The sequence below is a fragment of the Prinia subflava genome, chromosome 2 (genome assembly GCF_021018805.1).
Source record: "Prinia subflava isolate CZ2003 ecotype Zambia chromosome 2, Cam_Psub_1.2, whole genome shotgun sequence".
Lineage (NCBI taxonomy): Eukaryota > Metazoa > Chordata > Aves > Passeriformes > Cisticolidae > Prinia > Prinia subflava.
The window spans coordinates 66720734-66742007 of record NC_086248.1 but is presented as its reverse complement, the minus strand read 5'-3'; the positions used below and the strand labels follow the sequence as shown (position 1 = coordinate 66742007).

Here is a 21274-nt window from a genome sequence, read left to right as displayed (position 1 = left end):
TGTGTAATGCCTCCCATACACTGCATGATAGGAAGCTGTGGGTGCTAAGATCAGACAGAGGTTTGTAACTCAAAAGTTGTGTGTGTAGAAGAAGTATATGTGTTTTCTTGGTGTGGTAGGGAGAAAACAGACAGTTAACCATTAATCTTTCTCCTATCCCTTCACAACTTCAAATCTTTCAGACTGATACCTAAGGACAGAAATTCCAACAGATTTTTTATTTTGTTCCCTTTATTTCCGCCCCCCCCCCCGCAGCATCTTAGCTATTGATAATTTCCACGGCTTTTTTTTCACTTTAGATAAAACAGAATTTTACCAAATTGGCCATAGAAAGAAACCCATCTCACCATCAAAAATATGTTATTTAAAGATGCATGCACACACCCCCCTCTTAACAAGATGCAACCACTGCATCTCATCTACACATTAGCAATCCTGTCATGACCAGCTTGCTTACATAGAGCTTCTCCTAGCTTCTTAACTTCTCTGCTTCCAGGGCAGACATTTCATGATATGCTTTCACATAAGCAAAATATTTATACATCTTTCAGGTTTTCTTTTCAACATTCACCATCTTTCACTGATTGAGTCAACACGAAGATTTTCCTGAAAATATTACAGCCTTTACCCCTGCTGGCTCCATCTCGCTTCTGCCTACTCACTGCTAAACACAGCCATTTCCAGGTAAGTTTGAGAAAGTGGAAATAAAGTAAACCCACGTTTGTGTGCTGTATATCATTTTTACTATGCAAATGATTGTTTAGAGAAGAATAAAAGGCTGTAAATATTTTGAGAAGTGGGCCCCCAGTGCCTCTTCAGTCTGCCAAACGGCAGCGCGTGCTTTGTAATTATGTAATATAGAGAATAGCAGCTGCTTTGAATCGTTCTCAGGGGCTTTGGATGATATCGAAATGCTCGGCTCCCCCAGTGAGAGCCATAATCAAGCAAGTAATACCGTAAAGTCAGACCAAATTGACATTGAGTTGTTGGCTCTTAACACACTCTAAACCAGATGTTAATGCTGTACACTGTGGTTTTAAAGTTTTCTTGTCTTTTCTTTTCTTAGATAAAGCATTATTTCTCTGACAAAAGAACACTCTTGTATATAGACACTCTCTTAGATTTGCATTTTACATTTTCTGAAGAAACGGGCCGGTATTTATTTTCCACTGCTACAGCATAGAATGGGAGGGGTACTTGTTTTGCTGTCAAAGAAATTTTGGGAAGCAACCAGCCCCCCCCCCTCCCCGCCCCAGAATTGTTATGTATTGAGCATGACAGTGGCTTAAACTGGAGTCTTAGGAGCAAACTTGTCAATTCCTACCGTGGCACTAACTAAGAAGTGGTAGCCTTTTGTTAACATGTAATAATAAGCAAACATCTCTATTAAAAAGTTTTTGCAATGGGTTCTCCACTGCTTTACAAAGCAATAGACACCTAGAATTTCTCCAGACCTTGTAGTCTTTACATATTTACAAAAATGTATTGTGAAACTGTATTATATCCATTTTGTGCAATCTACTATAGAAGCTGAGAAAGGTCTCAAGCTGTTAGTACAACTACTCCCCTCCTGAAGCATCACAATTAAACTGCTCTCCATGGAGATTATGTCTTCATATGTTTCTTAATAATTTCTTACAGCCATGCTGAAGCAACTTTCAGTTTTTATGAGAAGGCAAAGAGCTGCTTCCCTTTCCATACAACATGCTCCCAGGCCAAAAACTCTCAAGCCAAATAATGAATTGTGAACCACTCACCATGTTTCCTATGGACTGTGACTGTTAGTGGGGCTGAACTTAACAACATAGGCTGCTCTTCTTTCTGCTTATAGTAGCAACTTTAAAAAGCATCTCTCACCTCCTGCAGGAGGGATGCAATAGTGGGATTGTCCAAACAGCAAACTGCACTTTGCAATGTGGACTGGAGGCCCAGTGACCAGCTGGGTGACCCAGCTCACTGCCTGGGTGCTCAACAGCCAATCCTACCACACAGCCAGGGAAAATTTTATACAATGCCCATGCAAATCCTATTCACAATTTATAATGCTCTCACAGTATTCGCTAAAAATCTTCCAAGTCTGAAGTACTCAAGAATAGCTGCCATGCATTACGTGTATCATGAGACCAGTCCAAGTTGCTCTTCATCCTCACTCCCCTCTTCCTAGCCTCACCAGTTTGCCACTGTGATCCCCTGACAGCCATTCTGCTGGTTTTAAGCTGCTTTGCATGCTGCTGTCTGATCTGAGATGTGGGAAACAGAATGCTGGGTGATTACGTGTGCTGTGAGACAAAGCCACTGCATAAGGGATAGAGGTCAACAACTGCTTGCTTGAAAAAAAAAAAAAGAAAGAAAGAAATGCAAAAATATCCTAACCCCCGGCTGTATATTAAAATATCCCAAGGTGAATCACAGTGACATTTCTTCCCTGAAACACAAGTATAGCATAGTTTTTGTAGAATGTGTAGCAATCCTTCACCAAAAATCAGTACAACACACTTGTATCCTCTTAAATAAGCACTAAAAACTGTTTAATGTGTTATCAGTAGCCTCCTTCTAGATAGCCATGTTAAAACAGCAAATAGACAAGCCCCTAGGTAATAGGAATAAACACAACCAATTATGTTATCAATTATTCAGATGGATAACTACTTTAAAGAGGACAACATAGTTACTTTAATAATTAATAATATTTAAGACAGTAACAAACTGCAATGTCACTTAAGATTTTTATGGTCTACTGGGCAAGTATTTTAGAAAGAGCACATAAAAATAAAGGAGCATTTGAGAGATTTCTACTTGGGTTATAAAAAGATTTTATCAGCATTTCAGGTTAGATTTTAAAGCTACTTTCTACAGTAATCTTATATCCCAAATGACCTCTTCTAAAAAAAATATGGTAGCCTTGTATTTTAATGGTTAACTTTTTTTTTTCTATTGGGCATATTTTTATTCTGTTCCCCTTGTCAGTTACCTTATTTCAGTATATAAAAAGCTGACTTTCAATCCTTCTTTTCCCAATGGGAGTCCATATCAAAATGGAAACTTGTTGAGAGTGGGTGCTGAGATGCAACTCTACATCAGTTGCATCAGTTTTTATTAGTTCCATTTATCCAACACAGAGGAGGAATATTGAGATTTTTTTTCCTAATGAGTACTCAGAAATTTCTTAATTTCTTTACAGGAGTGCCTAAAATTAGAGCAAGTCTATACTTTGACATCCAAAAAGTTTGGCTTTTTGGCATGAGTAACTAACAATTCTCTTGCAAGGCATTCATCACCTGATAAAAAAACTGAAGGTAGGTTTTCATTCCATATCTGTTAAAGAGTGAAAGCATCTCTTATTTAGCAGGGCAATTTTTGTATCATTTAAGATTAACATTGCTGCAGATACGTGCCTTTTCAAGCCCAAGATCCTGCAGCACATTTGATACATTCGATATTTTCCAGAATTAACCTGGAGCTGAGTGTGGTATCTGAACTATAGTTTTAATGCTTACATTTTTTCCTCTAAAAGGTAGTTATCCCCCAGGTTTCTTTCCCAGGATCTTCTCCTGCAACCATGCTTCACTGATTGCTTGTGATTCAAGGACCTGACTGTGCAGGAAATTCGTCACAGCAGGCTGGAGGGGTGTTCCATTTACATTCAAAAACCCATAGACTCCACAGTAATATGTCTTCAGCCTGGCTCCAGCACAGCAGCTACACAGCAAACACCTCCTCAGAAAATATCAACACCTGACTTCCAGGGAGAGCAAAAAACACCATGATTTTTGATTCACAATGTGATGCCTGGCCTACTTATACAGACATATTTAAAAGAGGGTTTGAAAATGGAAGCAATTTAACTACACTGAAGTTAAAGGTAATAAAAGCTTATTTCAAAAGATTCACACAATTTTTGTGTCAGACCTTAACTATACGCAAGAGGACAATGCCATTTCTTTGACTAAATTAATAAATATGGTTGCTTTACCACAATTTATTTTATTTTACATGTATTATTCATTCTGAAAAAAATCCTTACATTTGTGATTTTTAGGAACTCATTTATTATTCTGTGCAAACAACAAAATATTAAATATGTCCTGTTTTGATAAACCTAAAAATAAGCCATGTTCTTTATTCCAGCACAACTATACAGTGACTGAACTGGAACAAATAATAGGTTTCAACTAGATTACATTTCTCCTTTTTTATCACCACTTCCCCAAGGGCTGTATGCCAAAGTGGAGAATGATAAAGTAAGGGAAAATTATGTAGTAGGATGGATGTTATCAGAAACATGGGAATGTGATCTAAGATCAACCAAAATAAAATCACAGATGGCAGGTATACAGCCATTAAGAAAAAGGCCTTTAAGTATAGTAACATGAGAATACTTAGTAACAGTAAAAACTTCAGTTATAAATGGAAATGATAAAATTTCATGACATGCCAATGAGACTCAAATATTCAAGTAATACTTGAACTTACAAAGAACGCAATGTGGTGCTCATCACATGAGAATGCAGAAAGATTTTTTTCACTGTGTGAGTAAATTAAGGATACAAATACGCAATATGGACTAGTGAAAAGAATTACTTAAACTGCTCCTTTTTTATAATGGCCTCTGAAAACTCTATGGAGATGAGTGGAGAGATATTTCAACCACTACTACCAGTTTTTATAAACACCTCTTAATATTCAGGATACTTAAGAAATCTGGAAGCAGTCTAGCATTTCATTATCCAACGAAGGCAAACAAAGAAGTATGAATACTGTGCATAATGAAAGAAAAGATTGCCAAAGATTTGATTTCTAGAGAATGGGAATACAGTTAAATACTACATTTGCAATTCTATAATGAAAGTCTTGGCAGCCATACCTAATTCTACTATTTTAAGAGGTTATAAATCGGTAACTACAAACCTGGGATAGTCTTAGAATTTTGTATTGATTCAGCTAGAATCACATTAACTACAAACTAGAAAATAGTGGAACACCAGACAATACCAGTAAAGAATGCACGACGCATACTAAACGACCTAAAATTATCCAAAGATATCTAATGATTCTCAAAATGCTGAAAGTGTAGTTTTTTAATGTTCAGTATGAGAGACAACCCCACTAATTTTTTTAAAAAAACATGAAGGAATAAATAAAAAAACCCACAACAAACAAAATTGCTGATTTTTCAAAGTACAAAGGATGCTTGTAAATTCAGATCTGCAGAATGAAGTAGTCCATAGAAACCAGCTACTGGGCAGGTAGCACTTCTAAGAACCAAAAATATGGCCCACACTAAGAGAACAGGAAGTTTGAACTGTGGAAAATGATAAGGCTGGAAAAGGTTCAGAGAAAACATAAACTTGCAGATTGATGTTATGATGGAAAGCACTAATGAAATTCTTGGGCAGGAGCAAGAAGTATTAAGGAGAAATAATGACTTCACCGTGGTGCTAAATTGACATAAGAGCATTTCACATGTACTTGGCATGCATAAGCAGAAAATTATTTTCAGAGACTGAAGAAACTCCAGGGAGAATTTTAAAAAATAAATTGGTTTTGATATTGCTGCATAAAATATCCAAAACCAATCCGCGTGTACCACACATCAAGAAACTTATTTCAAGATGACCAGATAAGCAGCTTTGTGATTCTTCCTTATCTCATCCCAGTGCCTCTATCCCATGCCATGCCTGAAAGGTGCTACTGCCTCTCACAGCAGTTCTGCAGGTAGGAATCATCCCAAAAATGTTGGGGTAAACCCTCCCCAGCCCACGCATTTTCTGCCCCTGTATGAAAAGGCAGAACACAGACTGGACTCCTCAGATGGAAACAACCCTGGGTCAGGCTACAATGGCCAGTGCTAATCCCTGAAAAAAGAAATAGCTGGATTCAGACAGTTCTGATGGGAAACCAGCATGACATTTTAACTGTGGAATGGACAGGTACCAAAACCACTGAGCTCGGGTGATTGGCACGTCAGTCTCCCTGTCTGTGCCCATGGAATGGCATCTCAGTCTGGAAGCAGCAGGGAGGGGAGCTTGGGAGAAAGTCATGCTGTGTCTCCAGGACAGATCCACACCTGCTTTTCATGGTGAGTCGATTCAGTATTAATTGCTCTCCACAAACACTGATGTTTGTCTGACAGGTTTTACCTGTTCAGGTAAAAATCTTAACAAGAGAAAAATCTACTTGAAAATTAGCCATGTTTTACAGGCTATCATTTCAAATTTGATTTCTAAAATAGGAAGACATAGATTGTTAGGAAAGTTTTTAAAAGATTAAGGGAAAAACATATTTAGGTTTTTCTGTAATTACTTTAAGACATTCAGCATTCGCCTTACAGATTCCCTGGAAATATAACAGTAACTTTCCACCACTTACATGACAAGTGAAGTCAAGAACACCTCCCCTGTGACTGCAGATTGTGTGAACTATGAATGATTATGGCCACGAAAGCCAAGGAAATTCCCCCTCAGAAACAGAATACTGACAAACGTATTCCTAAGTCATATACAAAAAATTTAATATAGGAGACATTTGCTGTATTTTGAGCTGTGACAGGAACTTTTCTCCCTCTACATTTGTCCCCCAATTAATAAGCACCTTTAGATTCACTCAACTATAAATACCACAGAAGTTTAAAGTCTTATAAAGACTTACACATTATAAGAGTTGCTTTCAGTTAAATGCATTAGCATTGGAAGAAATAAGCCTTTCTAATTATGCATTTAGATACAGTTTCAGAAAAAAAATATTTAAAAGGTATTAAATGAATAGACAGTCTTCTGTTATTTGCAGTCCTATTAAAAGTTGCAAAACACTGTGTTTTTAAAAAAACCCCAAAATTCAGATGGGTTGGTGGGAAATGGACTGTAACCGGTTATAAATCAAATTAAATTCTAAGCTAGCATGCATTTTAAAGTCTTTATTCCATTTTAATTTGTTCTTTTGCACACAGAAAGCTTGGTGAAAGTGGAATTGAAAGAAACCAGTACAATATACATTCATCTCAGAGTCCTATATGTGATAAATTTTCCTCCCACCCTAGCTCTGGATCATGCTGTTCAAGAAGCAGGATTTTAAGGGCTTTGACAGCTGATATTTTAGATGTTAGGCAGCTAGTATCTTTTGAGCATCTGACAGAGAAGTTTAATCTCTTGACCAATCATTTTTATGTGTACCTGTCCTACAGACTCAGCATTCAGGTTGTGCACTGTTGGAAGTATTATCAGAACGCTTCTGTGGCAATTCTTTGTTGCAAAGACTTATTTGTTAATGCTCACATAGATTGTTTCACTTCAAGTTATAAATGAGGTTAGCCAGTATCCAAAGAACTCGTCTCACAGTAAGAAATGGTTCAAATTAATCTTCGGGTCCACAAACCAGCATACAAAGCCTCAGATTTTCAGAAGTGTAATTCTACTCATACCAAGGCCCTAAAAAGGCAGCTCTGCTTTCATGAGAGAACAGGAATATCCTTTTATGCCAGCAATACACAATATGAATGCCACAAAGGAGATGAGGAATATAGGTCTCACTTTTTTAGGACTGCTGTTAAAAAAACTCATTTTCCATAGCTTACATTCTGTGTGACTGAGAAGAAAACCCAAAGAGAGAGAGAGAGATGAAAAAAAGAGCTAGCAAAGGGATTCTTAAAGGATAGAAGGTCTTTCACAGGATGAGAAAACATAAGTGCCCTCTCAGATGTGGAGAAGAATACAAGGACTAGAAAAGAAGAAAACCCAGTGAGATGAGTCAGAGGGTCACAAAGGCAATACATGGAAGGAAAGCAAGCAGGTCATTTTTACAACAGAAGAGACCTTGAGCAATCAAAATACACCAGTGTACATATAAGAGGCAAAAACGTATAAGTATATTGGGTAGCCATAAAATATGGAAAGAAGAAAGATGTCAGAGCTTGCAAGGAGAGAATAAACAAAGGGTACACCTCTTGGAAGGCAGATGGGAAGGGATATTTTGATGTGGAAAGTATCTAGGGATGGTGTGAAGAATGAATTACAGGAAAAATATCAAGAGGCTTCAGGCAAAAGGAAAACAGAATATTGAATTGAAGGGAAATTAAAGAAATGCTGAGTAGAAGTTGGGTTTTTTAATAGTTTCAGAATGAAATGGATAATAAAGGACAATTGACAGAAAAATTGTATGGAAAATATGGGTAGCTTAAAGTACACAGTTCAAAGAATTGGTATTGGATGGGATTTTTTTCACTTCAAAAGGCAGACTATCTACTCAAGAGAGATGCCCAAAGTGCACAAGATTAGGATTAAACATTTGAGTGGGCCTAAAGAAACACCAGAAGCTAAAGCAGAGATGCAGAAAGTGGAGAGAACTAAATGAATATTGTCAACCAGAAATACAAATACTACCTGCATCCATGACAAATGGTAGAACCAACATTAACCAGTCGGACTCTCCTAACTGAGCAATTAATCAATGAAGGCAACATATAAAGAAGTCATATTTAACAGTAGTTAGCCACATATTTTCTCAGGATGAACAGCAACAAGTTTTATCAATTTCCAGAGGTCTTTAGCATTCCCACCTGCTACATTCTATTTTTTTCATGTGCTGTACACCTGAAGGATAAAGGATATACTAACAGCCCTTACATGTGTACGTCTGTCTCCAAATAGTTGCCTCAAATTGATTACGGAAGTGTATATTTACTGCCTGTCTAAGCTGCAACTTAAATTACTGAAGGACTCAAAATGATCTTAGAAGATGATAATAAGCAGCATTACCCAACAAGCACTTACTATTGTTTTAAGACTTGCCAGAGAGTATGTATGCACTGGTATATTTATATAAAAAGAAGAGTTATTACCTCCATTCAGTTAACAGGAAATTACTCAATGCAATAAAAGGAAGAATAAAACATAGTGGTTTTTTTTCCTCCTCTGAATTTGCATTTGTAAAGCTGTCACATCTTGTCATGGTCAGAAGGAAAAAAAAACCTCACAAACTCACTGGAAGGATTTATTTCCAACATACTTACTCAAACACACATAAACTGTGTTTGGAAGTACTCATTTTGGCAGAGATCTGAAAAGTTACTCACATCTTGCTCAAGTCTATGAATCAGAAACTGAGATTGTCCTACTCCTGAAAAGACATGCAGCTTCAGGGATCCTGTAACAGGGTGCTATTATTGCACTTTGCTCACATGTATCCATCAACCACAATCACCTTGGCTGGTGCCTTTCTCCTATTTTCAACTACTTCATTTTACTTTATCCTGGCTTAGCTTTTAGGTCCAGGAGTTCAGAAATGCAATTTCTCCCTTTCACCTCTTTAGAAGCATCCTGTTTGCTCAGCTGACCTCCTCACCCATGAGGGATTCAACTTCAGAGTTCAGGCCTCTTTGCCAAGCAGGACAGCACAGTACCTGTGAGATTTGTCCTTTTTATCTTCACAAGACTGAAAACAGTATCAGTGAAGCAACACATCCCAGATTTGTCAGTATTATTATATGGCTGCTGGGGAAAGGTGCTGACAGCAGCACAATTCAGAAGCTCTCTGCACCAGCCACAGAAGGTAGTGATGTTTTCATGTGCTCGTACTAATACAGGCTATGTTTTGAGACCATAAGAGATAGAACTATCCTTGAAATAATTTTTAGGGCAATTTTAGCTCCTTAGCTTTAACACATAAGACCTTTTGTTCTTCCTCAAGAGGTACCATGGCTGTTGAAAACCTCCCTCCTTTTAATGTTCCAAACCTGCTTTCCGCTGGCTTCAGTTCAGCCCTCTCTTACTTGTAGAAGAAGATGTGCTCAGCTTGATCAGGCCACTCTTGGTTGCTGATGAACCTTGTGATTACTATGCTGAGTTAACCTTAATATCATGAACAGACTTGGACATATCTATAGTCAGTCTCATTATTTCTATTTCTTTGGGTTTCTCTTTTATCCACTACCTGACTACTAAAGGAACTGTATAGGCAGTAACCTTTTAGTCACTTAGTTTCTTTAAAACTTTGTGAAGTCACCTTTTTGAAAGCCACCTGGAAGTTCTGACAATATCCTTTACTCATGTACTTGTTACCAACTTTGAAGAATTCAAGTGACTTTATGAGTCAAGTATTCTATTTAAACAACCATCACAAGTGTTCATGATAATTATTCATGTGCCCATTAATTCTATCAGCTAATGATATGTCAGAAGGGCTTAGAATTGTTGCTCTACTTTCAGCTACACCTGCCTGCTTATGCACTTTGTCCAGTTAAATTTGAAAGTACTATCCCTCACAATTATGCAAAGATAGAAATTTTCTGGTTTCTGATCTACTGGTTACGAGCAGAAACTGTTTTGTATGAAGTACCTATTGGTATGTCTCTTTCACTACTGACAAAAGTAATTACAAGAACACAAACCTTAACCAAAATCCTGCCCAATAATTCCTACTTAAACTTAATTGGATATTAATTGGACTTCCTGTTGTTTCCAGATTTTGGCATAATTATATTCATATTTATTTTTAATTTAAAATACCTAAATTTCTAATAGGAAATTTAGTTGTGAACTTCCATCACCTAAAGTCTCAAATGGAAGGTTGCAATGGATTTAACAGAACTGAACATCTGTGACATAGATACCTGTCATCTCTGTCAATGCTCCACAATAAACATCTAAACAATTTTGTTTTCCCATCTCATCAGCAACTGAACAGGTCAGGCACTTGGACTAGATGATCATTTAGGTCCCTTCCAACTGAAATATTCTGTGCTGTCCATCCACTAATAATCTGTCTTACTTCTAAGAAATAAAAACTTCAACTATGTAGAGAAAGTATGCACTTGGCACAATGCAGTGCTATCTACAAATGTTTCTACTAGGTTACATTACTCTAAAAAACATCACTTGATAATATATTCATGTACATGGCCGAATGCTATTTAATATATTGAAAATAGTCTGTATAATTTCATTTTATTCCAGTTACAAAAGTTGTCTCTAATAAAGATACAAAAAACAGCCTGTGAGGGAAACACAAACACATTTTCTTCCAGCCTTGATTTGACGCAGGTTCTCTATGCTTCACCAAACAGAGAAAGATGGTTTTCTCCCCTGCATCAGACACAAGCAAGGAGAAGATTTTGTATATGTCTCTTGACAACATTTCATCTTAATACAATCTGGTCACAGCAGCTACTGCAGAAAATTGCTCGCGGTTTGCTGGCACCATGGGAGACCATCATTACTGACAAGATTGAGAAACCTATCAAAGGCAATTCAGGACTCAATCTAACTGTGGCATCCAAATGCTGCGCTTTTTTATTGGGGCTATTTTCTTGCATCTCTTTAATTCTTATTCATGTCCGTTGGTCCTTGACTCTCATTGCGATTCAATGCAATAAAGGCTTCAGCTCAACTGAATTCAATCTCAGAAATCATCAAAAACTAAAATTTATGTTATAGTTTTTGGAAAATCTTACGACAGCTACCAATTCAGGTGAGGAGACGTAATCTCTTCTTCAATGGCATTACAAAGACATTCACCTGACTCCTTCACAAAGGAAACGCACAAGCCAGCCTATTCTGTATCATGTTGTGATGACAGAAGTCACTTTCTCTGTGGATGTTTGGCAGAAACCAGTTACCACCTGTGTCACCAACTTTGTTTAAAATGTTTGATTGATTGAAAGCCACCTATGGTATGGTAGTTTTTTACAGAAAGAAATAAAATTCTCCTTTCAGTCTCATGGTCATCCACTCGAAATCAGACTGAAGCCATCACTGCTTTTAAAATACCATACAAAACTATTCTTTCGAAAACACATGACTTGCTAAGCCTGCAAATGTCACACAATAACCAGCAGAAAACAAGAGGAAAAATCATAGATCTATTTTCATCTTGTTATTGCAGACAAGATAGCACTACCTGCAAAGGAGAGAGAGACACTAAAATTCTTGAAAAGTTACCAAAATACGTCCTCTTCATGAGCATGGCAACAGACACAAAGATTCACACTGTCTTCAGCTGAGGTTAACGCACCTGTCATTATACTGTATCAGTTCTATGGTCTTCATCTGTAATACAAATCTCTTGTTTCATACCAGTCTACTATTCCTTACAGTGGCAAAAATCAACAGGTAACTTTTCCCAAAAAAAGAGTTTATCAAATGAGTAATCAAGATTTAGTTTGGGAAAGGAAAAAAAAAGGAAAAAGATTCTGTGATTCTTATTTATTTATTTTTGTACTAACTTTCAGTCCTTATTTCAAAGTTCTCTCAAAAAACTAAATCCTCAGTCTCTAACTAGTAACTACTAGGATAATCTAGCTTTTGATTTTCATCAGTTATTGGAAAACTATATCTTTATACACTCAAAATATGTTGTTTTCAAATTTAGTACAGACTCCCAATTTCTAAATATCCAGAGAACACCGGAGAATTAACTTGGGGCAAGGAGGAACAGTGTGTGTGTGTGGAGTGGTGGGATGTTTTTGCTTTTTAATGTCATATAGACAGACATAGAAAACAGCTTAGGAAGAAAAGTCCTTGACTTCAGCTGGATGCTGAAGATACCTTCAAAAATCTTGTGATTTATTAAAAACCCCCAAATATCTGGCTGGCCTTCTTTTGTAGCCTACGGCTGGTTCCATCTCAAATGAAGCCATCACCAACTAGCTTCAATACGGACATCACGTTACTCTATCTTGTCCATTAAACAAGCAGAGTGTATTAGGCCAAGGCTAAAAATTCCCCTCTTTCATCATGACATTACACAGATCCAAAATGAGATACCAGATCATGGTCCAAAGCCACGATTGGCCAAAACACTAGCAACCCAGCAAGATACTGCCAAACTTTCCTCTGGGAAAGGGGTACTGTGAAAATGGAAAAACATATCTGTGTGCTGAACTGCCCACGTAAAGGGATGAACCTAAAGGAAAATTATTTGGTTGTGGAAGCTATCCTAAATTTTAGGTAAATTAGCATCTTAAGTTCATTCACTTTTCAGGTGTTTAATTCACTAGTTGATTCCCATTTACTATGTGTGAGATCAGAATCACACCAGTATCACACCTCTATTAATTGAAACGAATTTTGGTTGTCTTTCTGTAACTTGGAAAAAAATAGTAAATGATCACATATACAGAATAGAGAGAGTGCCATTAAAAGTATTCAACACATCTAGCTGCTCAACTAGTACAAAGGCAGTTTCTTTTAACCACAAATCTAATTAAAACCAGCTTACATAGAACATCTCCAGGGTATAGTGAGACAATAAAGAAAACATGCATATTTAAAATCCTTGGATTTAAATCTAGCAGAGCCAATAATGCAAAAGAATGTAGAAATATTTTCAATTAAATTTAGAATCCTAATTATTTTTCATTTCTTTTTCAGGTAGGGCCTTAGATTATTTGGGCACATTAAACTTATGAAACTTATGAAAGTCTAAGGAGTAGGTCAAAGTGCTCAGTCTGGTCTGCCTAAGCACTTGACTATATCAACAAAAAAATCAGCAGTTTATGAATGCTTAAATCACATAGGTGGGAGAGGATGATTCAAGGTCATACTTCTGTACTTTACGTTTCTGATTTTTTTACAGAAACAAAATATGCAGGGCAGCTCTCCAGAGTTTTACATGTCATTCAATTCTGGTGCTGACCTGCTTAAAAACTTGAACTTTATCCTCATGGAATGACTGAGAAAACTGTGAAGCTGCATTTTCCTTGATAGTTCAGACTCATCAAGAAACATCCAATTGCTGAGTCAGTAAGATTTTAAAAAAGCTTCTCCATAATGCTCCTCTAATACTGGATTACTTCCAGTCTACTTTTGTGACCCTTTGCTGAATTACGTGGCATGGATTTTTCAAACAAAGCCTTCATTGCCTGCCATTAATCCTTTTGGGTAAGCAAATCAGCAAGCCTTTTAATCACTGGGATTGATGCAACCACTCCTAGAAAAGCACCACAAGCCATCTGCCTATTCCACAACTATCAGATCCATGAGTGAATGAAAGTACAAGATAAACAGCATGGTACAGAATGCTATGGCTGAATAAAACAATAGAACCATCACGGGAGAGAAGGATTTCTACTTTATTGTACTACAAGCCACAGAGCAGCTAAATCTCAACATGTAGCTTCTGTTACAGTAGTTATCTCTTTGCTCTGAACCTCAAGTCCAAGCACAAACCCTTTTCTGTGTATTACAAGAACAGAGGAATGCAGTCACATGTGTAGCAAATATGAACATGATGGAGGTTATCACAGCCCACCTTGCTCCTACTGCCTACAATCTGAAACAGCACTTCAGAATGAAGAAAAGTCTCTGTACTCTTTGCACTTACAAATGTTGAAATTTGTGTCCTATACAGTTAAATAAACTCAAGGCATCTTGACAGGATATGAGATACCCCTTCAAAATAATGATAGGCCAATTCTTCAGCAAAGTACGTACAAAACAAAACCCAGGGCAGGTTTCTTTTGAAACAGTCAAAGATGGAGAGTAGCAGTAGAGACAAAGAAGGGTCACCATCCTCCCTCTGCATATATGGATTAGAATAATTTAGCTATTTGTTTTCTTTTAACATACCTAGTCCTTCTTGAAAGCATAATGGAGAAAATCCCTTATAATACACTGAAATCTGAAATAATTTAGAAAAAATGTCTAACCACCATCATATAGGAATTAATAGTCACTACGAGCAGAACAAAAGAAACAATTTTATGTCAGCTCAAAATTGCTGGCAATGGCACAAACAGCTGGGGTCCCCTTTGAGTCTTCCTCAACCTTGCAAAGATCAAGCCTTTTCAGAAGAAGTTCAAAACTCGAAGAGCCAACTGTCTAATAGCAGCAATCAGAAAAAAAGGCCAGCAGTAAACAAAAACTGTAAAAATTATTATTGTTCCCTTTCTCTTTTCCCAGGGCAGAGATTTCCATCTCCAGGGACAGCAAGTGCATCCAAAGGTTAGAAAAAGAAGTTGATTTGGCATTATCCACAGGTTACAAGTGATGGAAAAAAACTTGCAGTAGGAAGACAAGATAGTGAGAAGGCAGAGACTTTCCTGCACTGGTTTGGATAATAACCTGACCCTGGCAGCTTCTAGTTGGGTTCCTAAGGCAAAAGCAATCAGTAAAATGGCAGAAGAGACAGATCTGCAGCCCAGTAGCATGTGGTAGCTTCAGCCACACTTTGTGAAGAGCTCCACTGGCCTTTGGGATCTTCTGAGGTCCTCAGTGGTTGATGCTGCTCTGAGTACTCGGGCAGAGGGCAGCCTCCTTTCTGGATCCTCACTTAGAAGAGGGACCAGATGAATACAATTGCAAGGTTTCCTGCATAATGGTGAATGTCCAGAAACTGCCTCATTTATATTCCTGTTGCTCAGGAACCTTCCACTCAGCTGTGTCTGCAGTAGAACAAACTGGAGAGACCAGAACAATGCCTTTGTTTGGGGCTCTTTGTAGAAGCAGTGTGGAGGCCTTTAGCCAAGATCATGTCCCAGGCCGCTTTATTATCTCCATCCATGTACTGATAGAGTGCACAGGCATATTCTTACTAAGGGAAAAAAAATTAAAAGATTTTTTTTGTTTACATTTTTTTTCCTAAAAAGCATCAAATCATTGTTGGCATTGTGAAAAAATTTGATCAGTGTTTTCAAATCTGGATGGCCAAGTTCTATAAAAATGGAAGCTGCCTGGTTAACAGAAATATAATTAAGTTTCTGAAATCTGGATCCTTTGCCAATCAACTTAAGTGTGCATTTCTGTATTTCTGTGTAAGTGTGGATTAGATGCCTTCATTCAGTATCCCAGTAATATAATGCCAGCATGATTATTCAATGTCCAAACAGAAGATCTTCATTAAAATTAGTTTATCTAATTCCATATATTGAAGGATATTTATCTGCAGAATACATTCAAAACCTAAACCCACTAAAAACTGGTGCTATTCACTTAAAGGTATCTATAATTTCAACAGCAGAAGTGATTCAGCAGCCCAAGTGGCAACATTAATACAGGAGAAAGCGATCCAGAAATGTATTTATTTATTGGCAACAGTTTTGGATTCGTGCTGAACACAGGGTTGATAATACAGAGTTATTCTTGTTATTGCTGAGCAGGGCTTGTATAGAGCCAAAGCCTTTTCTGCTTTTTATACAGGAACATTGCTGAGGAGGTTGGGAGGAGACACAGCTGGGACAGGTCACCAAAACTGACCAAAGGGATGTTCCACACCCTATGACATCATGCTCATCATGTAAAGTGTGGGGAAGAAGGAAGAAAGGGGGATGTTTGGAGTGATGGTATTTGTGTTCCCAGATAGCTGACTAATACTGCTGACTCCATTTATTGCACACGACTACAGTGTTCAATAGCAGCTTGCTACATTTTAGGTTCAAGTCTTACAAGGTTTATATTATTTATTTATTATCTTACTGGTGGCTCCAGGCCATTCCTGGAAATTAATGACCAATGAGATAAACAAGGACCACTGTGAGGTGTTAAACTTTCCACATGACAGCAGTACACCTATGAAGTAACGTATAGAAGTTTTATCCTCATAAGAAATGCAGAAAGAACCTCTGCTTTCTAACATAACTATTTTTGAGAAGAGCTAGAGTTTTGTTTGCTGGAACCCTTTCCTAAACCTCTGAAAGTTGTTCCCGATGTGCTGGTCCTTCTGAAGGCTTTAAACTCTGAAATTTGGAGCACTCAGTCTCAATTACAATGGCTGAAGTTCTGCCAACGGCACCTGCTCTTTTAAGCATCAGGAGGGAAAAATGCTTTGTTAAAGTGGGTCAGCTGGCCTGCTCCTACTGGAGCAAAAGCTTTGGTGTATTCACAGAACGACAAAGCTATGATCTGGCTTTACATCTGCAATTATCTCTTGAACCAAAGAACTCATCATTACTTTTGAATTCTGTGAAATATTTATGCAAGGAAATCCAGAGGGTTTCAGTCTCTTACAGGCAGAGCCTTCCAGAGTTCCTGAATGGTTCTTCTACTTTCTATATACTCTACCTATCTGACATTTTCTCAGTGCCTTTTATATTCCAACCCTCCCATTCTACCATCATCTCTTATCCTTTCTGGAAAACAATAAGGGGGCAATTTTCACACTTTTAAATTTTCAGAGTTTTAAATCTATATATTTATTTAAGACTCCCTTGAAGTATGAGAAAAAAATGAATGTGTGCTGCAAAGTTTAAGATCTGAAGTGCAGAAGGGTTGAAGGCCAAATCAGCTAAGACTCAAAAAAAAAAAAAAAAAAAAAAAAAGAATAGTCTTGCTGCCACATTAATACTGAGGCATTGCTCTAACAGTCTAACAGTGGAATCTAGTCTGCAGAATAGGGTGGTTTGCTCTACAGGGATTGCAACACTTTTAAATATTGCAGAGGCATGAACTCTACTCTCTTAACCCACAGGTCAACCAAGTCTGTGACAAGAGGAAGCAGAGACAGACAGATACTCAGTGTAGATTCATGACTTTTGCCAGGTTAAACCTGCTCTAACACCCACACAAGCACTCCTGTCCTGCCCACACAGCTGCATTCCTCTTTCCCCTCCTTCATTTGAATCAATTTATAATTTTTGCAAATCTTGAAAAAATTAGAAATAATAGTAATCCTGATCTAACTAGAGAAACTAAAAAAAAACTAGAGGAAGAACATCAGTTAAAGAGAGCATATTTGCTGTCTGGTTTGATAAAAATTCCCACATCCTTCAGGAGACAAGTAGCAGAACCAGACTAAGGATATGCAGGAAGCTTCCCAACACTGCCCACGCCTGCATAACAGCATCCTGGTCTATGTCACTTGTGGTCAGGAAACTTTCATATACTGATCTAAATCCATGCTGAACATGAAAAGGCAGTTCCTCTTATGTCTATGCTCTCTGTTTAGTGTTTCTACCCTCCACCCCCACAGTTAGTCACACAAATAAAAATAATTTAAGTCAAGCACTTAAATAATACATACATTTTGATATCCTTAGTTCCTGTAATGAACAACTACAAAACTATGATTAACAATCACTATCTTCACATCTCAAGAGACTGCTATGCCTTTTACTCATGATTACTATGGAATAAAGTTACTTAGATGCTGAAAGGATGCATAAAACCCAATACAGTTGCTTTGGGAAGTCTGAGGCACTGTTGTAAAACCATGAAATGCACTTCCCTATAGTTATGGTGAATATACTTGAAAAGAACCCAGTGTATTTTTATGATTGAGTATGCTATGCCAGAAATAAGGAAGATGAAAATTGCTATCAGATTAGAATTCCTATAATCAAGCACTCATTAGAAATTCAAAGAAAACCTATATGAACACAGAGATGTGTATTTTTTTACATTTTACATATTAAAGGCTACTGAGAGGATGAATTTTGTATGTCAACTCTGAATCCTTTAAAAACTTTCAAACATAACGCTTATAGTAACGGTATGACCTTGTAGGTTTGTTCCATTTTATGTTACAGTAATTTTCAATTGAAGATTAGACTGAGAGAACCACCAATCAGTGCAATTCTAGAACATTTTAAAGCATTACCTAAGCAGGAGTAAACTGGGTCCTTTCATGATGTGAGCATGAATAAGAAATGACTCTGTGGTAGCTACAGCATATTTCCTTTACCTTCTTTGTGAAGGCTTTCCTGTGTCACACCTGTGCTTCCATGGGCTTTTAACCAAGCTACTGTAAAACCATGAAAATTACCCTGTCAGTCCTCTCTCAGATAGACATTCCTCCTCACATGATCTACTGAGTCTGCCACTGAGCCTATCTAGTGACCTACAAAGTCCTGCAGTTCAAGTGGTGTCAACTGAGCTTATCACACCTGGTATCTCAGAAAAATTGGGCTCAGTCATCTGTCTAAGTCCAGACAGACTATCTCCTACTTTGTCACTTGAGATATTTAGATCTATTTCCCTAACATGTAAGGATAATAGGGCTGGGGATAGGCTCCAGCACTTCTGTGTGATCACTTAGTGTCAAAGCTGTAATTAATATCTTGTCTGGGGCTTTTGCTCACACCAGGTAGCACTGGTGCGATTGAGGAAGAGTCTGGTTGCAGCAAAATGCAAGGGCTGCTCTCAATAGCCCATGTAGATGAGGACATGATCTTTTTTTGAGGCAAAAAGTGTATTATATGGATACAAACCCTTGTGCTACTTGAACTTAAGGCCAAGGAGTGGGGCTTTGCCAATAGATACTGTCCCTATATAATCTACTTCTCTGCAAATGTGCTAAATGTCTGGTGAAACACGGCAAGAAGGCAGTAATTGAGTCTCAGCAAACAAGTTTCTTAACTTCTGAACACTCTCTCTAACTGTGATTACTTCTCATTGGACAATTTCAGGGCTTTGCCTTCCCTATACTACCTCCCCACAAATGTACACATTCTCCTCTATTTTCTGCAAGGAGTGAGTAATAAACAAGAAACTGTCATTGCAATAGGGAAATGTCTCTCACTTGAAGGCCTTTTATTGCACAGTGACCACTTGGAGCCTGCCACTGCCGTAGCTGCCAAGGGTCTCTGACACGATTGTGGTTGTAAGCCACCCCAGCAGCCAGTGAAGATGACCCTGCAGAAGGAAGGTTACAGTGTAGAGCTAAGCCCTTGAAATAAAGTGGCAGTTTACCTACCTGACACATTTTTTTTTACTTTTTCATAATCCTGAATGGTTTTGTTCAGTACGTTTTTCTTAACCTAAGATTCAAACAAATTTATTTTGCTTTCTTCATTAACCTTGCTTGATACTACTCCCTCCTTATGCACATAGTAGTAATTGAGCACCTTGAAGGTGTATGGCACACACAATCCTGCTTGGCTGTGGCGGTGTGTGAAATTTGGTTTATTAAGTTTGTTATATCTTCCTTTGTTCCCTCTCCACCACGTGCACCTCTGCAGCAAGTTACGTAACTGTCGGTTTTATGTCCATCATGAAGCCCGTGAGTTTTTGTATTTCTCTCCACTCCCCTGGTTGGTAAAAGTTAAATATCGCATCTTTGTAACGGTCCCTAGAATCACCTTTATTGGTTGTTTTGCCTTTACCCCTCCCTGACACCATCTGTATAAAAGTGTACGCAGAACCGCCCTCGGGGCAGTTGCGAGAGCAGCACAGGCGGGTGATATCGCACTTGCCGCACAATAAACGCTGCTACCTCACTGCCTCCCATCCTGCCTCTGCTTCGTCACTTTAGGACCGCTGCCAAGGATCTCTCGAAACAAAGAACCCACAGGAATCAGGATCGTCGCTCGGCGCACGAACTGATCCTCGTCCCGTGTAGCGGTGTCCCGGGCTGGCCGTGCGTGGAGACGCTGAGGTCTCGAAACACAGCACCGTGACACTTGCCTATACTTTGTTCTTGACAGAAAATATTAAGATACACGTAGAAGAAGCAGTAACCAAGAACAACCCTGTTCCAGTTTTATGAGTACAACAGAAGCCAACAACTGTACATTGGTGTGGTCAGAAAGAAGTCTCAGGGATTGGTTTCCATTTTAAAAACTCCTCTCAATTTCTACTCTATCTTCCTAATCTCCTATTAAACTTCTAAATAAACCCTTATAATGAACACATCTCTCTTGCATATGAAAAGCTGTATATCAGTTCTCAAGGAAAACACTGCCAGGGTCTTAAAATCCTCATTGCAGAGAAGTTAGATCTCTTTAAGTAGGAACATACATTAACCTATTAGCATGAACAGTGAAAAAGAGGATGAAACTTCAAAAGTTACACCTTCTTTTAAAAACATAAATGAAAATTGCAGTTCAAAGATCCGATTATTAAACTATGTACCGCAACTGAGACAAAGGTTGTCATGAGTTGCTGTCTTCAGTAAAGGAATATAGATTTTAAGGATTACATGTACGTCTTCCCCAGCAAGCACCTGCAATAACTGTAGATTGCTGCTGTTCCACAGCAATATGTGGAACAGCCTTGGTGCTGGAGGTTACTGCATAGACCTGTGTTCTTCAGCTACTTTGTGTGAAGTCCAGCACCTTGGCCCAAGACGCATTTTCATGACAAGATAAAATAAAACCAATTAACCTTGTACTGGTTGATGAACACTTTTATAGCCTGTTGACACAGGTTATGTCTAGGAGGTTGTTTTAAACTTTTGTAGCTGATTGCCATTCAGATTTTAATTGTAAAAAGCTGAAACTGAAACAGAAGATTGTAATTTTGGACCCCAATTTGCTTATTCAGAAGCCCGGCTGCTCTCTGGAGCACTTTTGTTCTAGTGTTAGGATTGCAATTAGGATTGCTCACAAGTCTAGCACTGGTGCTTCAGACAT

At 38.0% G+C, this 21274-nt stretch overlaps 1 protein-coding gene across 2 annotated transcripts in view; it reads right to left on the bottom strand.

Moving 5' to 3' along the window:
* The window catches only part of SASH1 (SAM and SH3 domain containing 1), a 527201-nt gene that overhangs the window by 354445 nt on the left and 151482 nt on the right, over positions 1-21274 (bottom strand). The gene's annotated exons all lie outside the window — the stretch shown is intronic.